The sequence below is a fragment of the Gymnoscopelus microlampas genome (assembly GCF_963454915.1).
Source record: "Gymnoscopelus microlampas genome assembly, chromosome: 2".
Lineage (NCBI taxonomy): Eukaryota > Metazoa > Chordata > Actinopteri > Myctophiformes > Myctophidae > Gymnoscopelus > Gymnoscopelus microlampas.
Genome location: NC_139939.1, coordinates 15,935,627 through 15,945,353, shown reverse-complemented (window position 1 = coordinate 15,945,353; position 9,727 = coordinate 15,935,627). Strand labels below are relative to the sequence as shown.

Here is a 9,727-nt window from a genome sequence, read left to right as displayed (position 1 = left end):
CAAAAGAATATAAAACTGATATACTGGTATAACTAATATTTATAGCAAAACGAAAATACATCGTCCAGGGTGGACATTTGTAATTTTAAAATGGAAACAAATAAATAGCAAAAACGTACATCACTAAGCACAATTTGGACAGGGACATTAGGGGGGAACCTTAGCCACAAAATAGCAGATCTAGAAACTCACGTGTTGCCTTCTGAGCTTGTAGATTGACTATTGTTCGGCGAAATAATACAATTCAGGGCCAGGTCCCATTACATGCAACACAATTCCGTAGAACAACAATGAATACATTATGAAGAAAATAATAATAATGAAACAATTGTGATGACAAAAATGCAAAAAAAAACTGAAATGCATCATCATCAACTTAATGCAAAATGTAAGACACACACACACACACACACACACACACACACACACACACACACACACACACACACAAAACCATTGCTGTCATATGTAAACCTTGAACTGCATGTGTAAAAGTCATTTTCCAGAACAGAAAAAAAAAACAACCTGAGGATGTGGGAACCATACTGAATGTATTCAGGTGATGAACGAAGTACAGGCGCTGCTGAGCCTTTTCCACTTTCTGTGGTTTGCGTGTCCCATTTGAGAACGTAATTAAAGTGGATGCTAAATGGATGCTTTCCAGTGCAATGCTGTCAAGATAGGGGGTGCTCTCTGCTTGGCCTCCTGTAGTCCATGATCAACTCTTTGGTCTTGCTGGCGTGGAGAGCAATGTTGTTATCCTATACCTACGGGTGCACATCAGTATCTTTCAGCAGATGGAACTTGATTGTTGTGACAGTGTTTTTGGCCATAACCAGACAAGGTCTCCTGCTGTCAAAGCTGTAATAATAATAATAATTACCTGAAGTGCTAGTAAGTCTTAAATCCATGGAAGTCTTCAGAAGTAGTTGCTCAGATGCTGTTGCAGCTTTCAACAAGCACCATGCGATCACCAAGTCCTACAAGCGGGGGGATGTTTAGCTACTTGCTTCATATTGTGCTGATTCTGAACAAAACAACAAAACCACAGCTTGTGCTTTATTGTGCTTGCTAGCTAGCTAAAGGCTGAGTGTGCTGGTAAGTAACACCATTAGTATACCACACAAGAATAACTGATTTCACCTTGATAGGAAAGTGTATCAGTCAACAACATCAAACAGTTACGCGTTTCATTGCAAACAACTGCAAACATAGCATCCTCATACATGGTCATTCAATGAACACACATCACAATCACTATATAAACAACACAGTCATTATATAAACTCACCGAAACATGAAGATTATGGTGCAGTGATACTGCACCATAATTCAAGTGAGGCTAGCAGCAAAATACCACCTATGAGTGAACATTACTGTCAGTACCTGTAGTCAGATTCACTATATAACAAACTTAGTAATTATAGATATCAAACTCACCAAACATGAGGAAGATTATGGTGCTGTGACACTGTGTCCAAGTGAGGCCAGCAGCAAAAGACCACCTATGGGTAGAGTTCACTGTCAGTATAGTCAGTCATTCTATAAAGAATAACATATAGTAATTATAAATATCAAACTTACCAAACATGAGGAATATTATAGAGCTGTGCTGTGATAATGTGTCCAAGTGAGGCTAGCAGCAGAAGACCACCTACGGGAGGAGTTCACTGTCAGTATAATCACAGTCACTATATAAACAACAACATATAGTAATTATACATATCAAAGTCACCAAACATGAAGATTATGGTGCAGTGATACTGCACCATAATTCAAGTGAGGCTAGCAGCAAAATACCACCTATGAGTGAACATTACTGTCAGTACCTGTAGTCAGATTCACTATATAACAAACATAGTAATTATAGATATCAAACTCACCAAACATGAGGAAGATTATGGTGCTGTGACACTGTGTCCAAGTGAGGCCAGCAGCAAAAGACCACCTATGGGTAGAGTTCACTGTCAGTATAGTCAGTCATTCTATAAAGAATAACATATAGTAATTATAAATATCAAACTTACCAAACATGAGGAATATTATAGAGCTGTGCTGTGATAATGTGTCCAAGTGAGGCTAGCAGCAGAAGACCACCTACGGGAGGAGTTCAGTGTCAGTATAATCACAGTCACTATATAAACAACAACATATAGTAATTATACATATCAAAGTCACCAAACATGAAGATTAGGGTGATGTGATGCTGCAGTCACTTCAAGATGGGCTAGTAACAGAAGACCACCGGACGTCACTCTTCAGCAGTTGAAACTTGACTGATGCAGTGGCACATTTTCTTTTAACCATAACCACTCCAGGTCTCACAGAATACAAGCTGCAATAGAATAAACTTGGTACATTATTGCACACTGTTACCAACATGTCATTTTCACAAAAAATACTAACAACAATTATTACCTGAAGTGCTGTTAACTCTTAATGCATGGGAACCTTCAGAAGTAGTTTCAGTTGTTATGGTGTTGCAGCTTTCAACAAACTCTTTGGCAAACGCCAGTTCTACATGCTGAGAGATGTTTACTTGCTTATGTTTCACTGATCCTGAACAAAACATGACACAAACACAAAATGTGCTTCATTATGCTACAGCTAGCTATAGGGTAAATGGAGCAGTTTACAATTTTAGCACAACATATTGGTACCGGTGTGACCAGTTTGGAAGTGCTTCAGTTGACAAAATCAAATACAACTACTTGTTTTGATGCTACTGCCAATTAACATGACCAAACAAAAACACATACATAAATAATCATTCAGCCTGTAAATATAAACAAAACATAGCTACCAAACTCACCAACCATGAAGAAGGACACTACATGCTAGATTATGGCGCTGTGATGCTGAAGCCGCTGGGTGGAAATGCCCCGATGGTGCCCCCCGCACCCAATGGATTGATGCCATCACCAGGAACCTACACCAATTGGGCATGTCACTGGTTGAAGCCGAGGCCCTAGCACTGAACTGACCCAAATGGATATGACTGGTGAAGCTGAGTGGCTCTCTATGCATGGCATCGCCGCTGGGCAAGAGACCTGATGATGATGATGATGATGATGATGATGATGATGATGATGATGATGATGATGTTTTCAGTCTGCGTCGATCAATTCTTGAGTGTTGCAAAAGATAGCATGGTCTTCTGAGTTTTGTTTTTGTCTCTGCTGGCAGTTGAATGCAATGTTTATGTGTTCCCATTTCTGTTCTGGAATTATTGTCCACTGTCACAGTATCAACTGGTTTGGTCCACCTGTTAAACCTTTGCATGTGGCAGTGGGCTGCACAGTGTATGCAACTGTCTTCACCTGTCTGAATGGCACAAAGCTCTAGTCCACATCACAAATCAAAATTGAACAAAAAAGGGTGCCAAAATGTGAAATAAAAAACATTAAAGGAATCAACAATTCTGCCATCACACTTTACATTTAGAATATATCTGAAAATACAGATGTAAAACATTTGAATAATAAATAACATTCAAAAATCAACTGAAATAACTCAAATAAATACATTTTACGTAGTAAAAAAAACACATTGGGCATTTGTTTTTCGTGGGAGACTCTGATCTCAGGTTTAAGTCTTCCTTTTTTAAAGTAACAGTTTTGGACAGACGCCCCCCAACACACTGACATGATGCTGATTCCCTTCCCATATTTAATGTCCATGTAAAAAATAAAAAGCTAGCCATATTGTACTAGCAATGTGTTACTCTTTGTATCTTTAAAGGGTCTACACCATGAATTTAAAAAAAGAAAGTAATATTTAATATCATATTGTTTATGTCCCTCAAACGTTTTTCAAAAGGTTTGAGCCTAAATCAAGCCTCAGATATACTCATTCCAACTAACTTCTCTCTGGCTTATAAAGCACTTTCACTTGCAATACCACATTGTCCTGTTTGGCACGGGGCGCCATTGAGCCAGTTTGTATGCATGTTATCTCCTGGTTCTGTGTGGAAAAAGTAAAAAAAAAACTGGAAAATGAAAAACGGGAGGAATTGTTCCCTGACGTGATGTAGGCAGGGGGAACAAATCTGACGGACTGTTTTCAGACCAATTTACATAAAAAACACAGATAGCCTATGAAAGCCTGCATGCTTGAAGTCGGGTATTTTTTGGAACAGAAGAGGTGGGGGAGACCAAAAACAAACAAAAATGAAGAAAAGGTTAAAATTCATGGTGTAGACCCTTTAAAGGTAGGGTAAGTGATATTTTTTGCTAAATTTTGTTAAAGGTTAAAGTACTACATTCTGATAGTAATCAATGCTACAGAGTGTTTGTTTGGTCACAGGGGTCTCTCCAGCTCTTTAGTTAACAAAATGTAGTACATTTTCCAGGTAGATGACAACCTTTAAGTCAATCAGAAGAGCACTGAAAATGTATTTTCTGTTTAATAAAAAGATGGAGATTTGGGAGACTCCTTTTACTGAACACACACACTCAATAAGTACTATCAGAATATAGAGCTATCTAACACTTATTTTAACCAAAGTAAATCACTTACCCTACCTTAAGTTTTACAAATATTAAGCAATGAAAAATATTTCCCTTCCCATATTTGCTAGCCATACATTAAGATAGCATGTTATCTTGGAGTCGTAAGGACCTTGCATGTTGTTCCAACCAGTTCCTTTCGCTTACATCAGGCACCTCGGCTGTCATGGGGGAGGCGTTGTAGCGACCAGGATTACTACATGTTTTTGTGAGGGCAATATAGTTAAGTTAAAAGAAAAATAGTTTTAGGTGTCCTGACCCTTTAATAAAACATATGAAAATACGGACTTCAGTGGCAAGATCCTGTAGACAGTTTAACAGGCTGTCAGCTACATAATGTTGCAGCATTAACTGTTGCATTGGTAATTAATCAATGTCATAAAAACATTTAGCCTAGTAATCAAGATTTACATCAATTATAACATTGTTTGCCATTTACCAGTGCTCATTTTTGTTCACTCACCATTGCACAGTTTTAAAACAATCACATAACATAAATCATATACAAGAATCATATACAAGGTGGACTCACCAACAGTAAAATCTTGTTGCTTGTGAGGAATGCAAATGGCCATGCCAAGAAGCTGATCTCATGTCGATAAGTGTTCTATACGAGTTGGCAAGCTGTTGTGAATGGACAAGGTTATCTTGTAAACAAAACCAAACACTCCGTCTGTAAACTATTGCACCTGCTGGGAAACAGAGTTCAGATGTCAAGCAATAATTACAAAATTGGTGAACCAAACGACAATTTTAACAATGAATTTACAAGAATTCTAGCAACCATTAAAAATATTAAATATTCAGTAGTAAAATTCAAATAGTTTTGGATTTTCCATTTTAAGTTTGTTAACTATAAAAACCTTGCTCAGCAGTCAAACTATAGAAATACTAATGGCTTCATGAACACTGTAGTAGGCTGGTATTACTTGGACAGATTCGTTCTCAATACCTTTTACATACACATGGTCAATCAAGGTACCACACTCGGTTGTTGCACTTTTTACACACTGTCTGTATTCATGTTGTTCCATCAAATCTACAATAGTAGATGACTGATTTGATGATGATTTAAATAGATCTTCATTGAAATCCCCCATTATTACTTTGCCTCCAGGGTATGAATCCAATTCTTGAACAAGTTTCACCAAATGCTTACGAAAGGACCCAATTTGGTATTGATTTGGTCTGTACAAAAAAGCAGCTGTCAAATCAACCTGTGGAACAGAAAACATCAAACACTCCAAGTTAGAGCTTTGTGGAATGATTGTATGAATGGTCTCATCAAGGCAATGATATATTCCAACTCCACCTTTTGCCTGTTGTTTCAAGTCAGTAAAAAGGGGATCACTGTTATCATAGCAATTTGATCTTGGATTGTGTTGAAATGTAAAACCTGGTAAAGCCAACTCATTCTCTGGGTCATCAGAAGTTAACCACGTTTCTGTCAAACAAATGCATTTGGCTTTCATTAGCATATGATGTGCTTGAACATCTGGAAAATGGGCCTTTAAACCCTGAACATTGTGCAAAACCATTGTAAATGCATGACTGTTTGTAGGGTTTTCTTGAGGAAGAATGAACTCTGACATGCTTTTAATTGCTTCGTCAATTTTGTCGTTGCAATATATGGCCGAATCCTTAAAATCTTCAATAATGAGGCCACTCAGAGTTCTTACACGACTTAATGCAACGTATGCTTGTCCTGGTGCAAACACTTTTTTCAATGACACCACAGCATTGTCAACTGTCAAACCTTGTACTTTGTGTACTGTGCAGGCCCATGCTAATTTCAGAGGAAATTGCCGTCTTATTCCACCACTATTTGCCACTTGGTCTTCTTGTGGTTTAATTATCGTTACATTTTGTCGAGTCTTTGATCTCTGAATTTGTCCAACTTTTGCATCATCAAATACAAGATGAATATCAGAGGGAAATGCACTATCAGGTGAGAGTGTTATTTGGACCACAGTTCCGAAAGCACCATTCACAAGACCATCTGAAACATCAATATTCTTGTTGAGCATAACTCTGGCACCTACACCAATATTCACAACTTCTGACAAACAAGAGTTATATGTTTTTTTATGATGACCAATTTTTTTTACGATCCTTCCAGTTTTTGGGTTCCTTTCAAAATCTTCAGCCTCTATACTGATTGCATCTGGACAACTTGATTGCAACGTTTCAATGTTGTGCATGTCAACTTCGTTATTGGTAGCAAATATGTGTATTGCATTGGATTGTTCGCCAGTTTCACATCGTTTTATCAAATGTAGATCTTGATCATTTAATGGTTCCTTCTTTTGACGTATTCTGAAGCGATTTAGTGTTTCAGCAAATATTGGATCTTTCTGTCTAACGATCTTAGTTAGCTTTGCAATCATGAAATTATTATTCCACAAATTAACTCCTGGTCCTTCTGCATACAAAGATGTACCTTTCACAGGAGGCAACTGATAAAAATCACCTATTGCAATGATGCTCACTTTTCCAAAAAGAGAATAGTCACCAGTCTGTTTTATTTGTCTTAATCTCCCATGAATGTAGGCTAGAAGACGCTGGTCAACCATAGATATTTCGTCAATGATTAATATTTGTACATTACCCAGTTTGGCACGTAGGGAATTTATTTTGTCATCACCGAGAGGTACATATGGCAATGTGGCATTAATGCCAATGGAAAATGTGTTGTGTATGGTTGAAGAACAAATATTGTATGCAGCAACACCAGTTGGAGCAGTTAAAAGAACTGTGACGTCATCAGGATTTACAGAGGTTTGAGACAAGAGTCTGCTACATTCATAGTGTATAGCTTTGAGCAAATGTGTCTTCCCTGTGCCTGCACCCCCAGTCAAAAATACGTTAAATGGTTCTGGATTTTCCCCACAGATTTTCTGTAAGCACCAGTTGCGTATTTTGTAAAAGATACTTGACTGTTCCTCATTTAAAGATCTCATTAGAATTAATGCGTCTTCTCTACACAATTGACCATTATGACGTTCAATGGTGCAAACCTTTTGTGCATTTGTAGTCAAATCAGGGATGTTTTCATCATCATCATCATCATCAATGTCATCTTCTCTTAGAGTGACACATTCTAATCGTTCCTTTTCAGATTCGGGACATAATTGAGCCCAAGCATCTTCCAAATTACCAACTTGGTTCAACAGCTTTTGTGCTTCATCAATTCGATCAGTTTCTTTCTCATAAAGAGACCTGTTTGTGTCAACAATGGATTTTACTGTCTGTAAATCATTGGCAGCATTTTTCACTGAACCAAGACTGTAAAAGTCTTCAAATGACTCAAAAGATGGAGGCATTAACTGTGAATCTTGACGATATGGCAAGAAAAGCTGCAGAATAGATTGATAGTATTTTTCTGGATATTTTGTAGGTGTGAATCTCGGATACCTCACCACTGCGGCTTCTGTTCTGGTCCGTTTTTGCACAAATCCCAAATTGTTGTCCAGTTGAAATGTTTCACCTTTAGATGTGGCAACCTGTGATCGGGACAGCAGTCTGTATTCTGAAACAAATGTGGCAAGGCATAAATATTCAAAATCATGAGTTTGTGGTCTGCTCTTATATCTGTCTGTCAGACTAATCATCCATATGCTTGAGTCATCATCTGTCGCCTGTGACTGCAATTCCTTCAAAGGTTTTGTCATTCTAACAGTATCAACAACAGGAATAAATTGAACTTTACGAGAACATTGCTTCAAATGCATATTTGTGACTCTATAAACAGCCTCTTGGGCACCAACTTCTCTATTGTGAAGATAAACATTTCCAAGTTTTTGAAAGGCTTCTTTAGCATCAACATTTCCATCCAGACTTTCTTTCTGCGTTCGATCAAGCAACATTCCCATGTTACGTTCAGCTTTTGATATGTAGGTGATTATGTACACAACAACAGAGTATGCATCTGTAATAAATTGAATATCCATATTAGCATTCCAGCTAGGTAACAAATCACTGTTGTATTGATTTATCCAGGTACCATTTGGAGAACGTTTCAAAACAACACTTGTCTTGTAATTAACTCTATTGTGCGCCAATTCAAATATGTTTTGATCAATACCAATGTCAGCAAATAGGTCTTGTGTCGAAGTATAACTGAGGTCAGGGTTTAATAATGCCGATTTCACCTTTTCAAGGATTTCTAAGGCCTCATCTCTTTTCAAGCCAAACTCATCTTCATTTTTTTCTGAATTATGCAAGTCATCTCCACCATCAACATCCATGTCTTCATCCTGTTTTGCATCTTTGTCAACATCTGTGTTTTTACACTCCCTTTTCTTGGGTCGGCTAATGAATGTTTCACAAGAAATTGGCCTAGGAAAATTAAATCGACATGTGGTTTTATTTTTTCTGCATGTCTTTGAATGTCGAGTGCTATGCTTTTGAACACTGTTCACAACCTCATACAGTTTTCCATCATGCTCGTCTGGCATCTCACAGGTTACATATGTGTCCACGAATGCAACAACGTCTTCATCTGAATCTTTATCTATTTGCGGAGCATCTTTAACCCAGAACAAACAATGTACATGTGGGCTGCCTCTTTGCTGGAATTCGACACGGTAAAAATAGTCAGATACATGTCCAATAGGTGCTGCTGGAGATAATATAACATCTTTCAAATACTCATGCCATCGATGGTCAAACATCCTTGCCGTTGTCACTGGGTTCCGTTTCAATATGCCACACTTTTGTAACCAATCAAGTTGTTCTACATCAACCAGCTTTCCTTCTTGAATCATAAGCACTTTCATCATTTCTGGCCATCTCATATCTGCAGAACTGAATGAACAAAACCAGGTAGGAAGACCAAGCTGTCTAAGCATTGCAAAAAGATCTTTTTGTGCAGACTGCCAAAATGCTGGACTTCCACGAATATTCCGGAGATACTTGTAGCCTTCATCATAATGTAAGATCTTCCTTAATGATTCAGCATCTCTTAACATATCAGCTGTGATACGCTTGGGATTTTTTTTGCCAACTCCCTTTCTCATAGCTATAGACACACTAGACACAACTTGTTGAAGCTCTGATATATACTGAGCATAAAATATATAATCTGTACTTTTTGCAAATCTTCCATCAGCATTCAAAATTCTGTTGTTTAGGTACTTTGACAGGGTTATTCTCAGCGGTCTGTCGTCATGAAAAGTAGGACTGCCTTTTGGAAACAAAACTGGAAAACATTTAGCTTC

General features: G+C 37.8%; 1 long non-coding RNA gene across 1 annotated transcript; it reads right to left on the bottom strand.

The window, feature by feature from the left end:
- Positions 1-957: 957 nt before the first annotated feature.
- Positions 958-1,950, bottom strand: LOC311058699. The gene is made up of 4 exons (XR_014602071.1): positions 1,884-1,950; positions 1,441-1,505; positions 1,292-1,360; positions 958-1,027 (listed from the first exon to the last, which is right to left on the bottom strand). It is a non-coding gene; the product is annotated as an uncharacterized lncRNA (long non-coding RNA).
- Between the last annotated feature and the right edge of the window lie 7,777 nt (positions 1,951-9,727).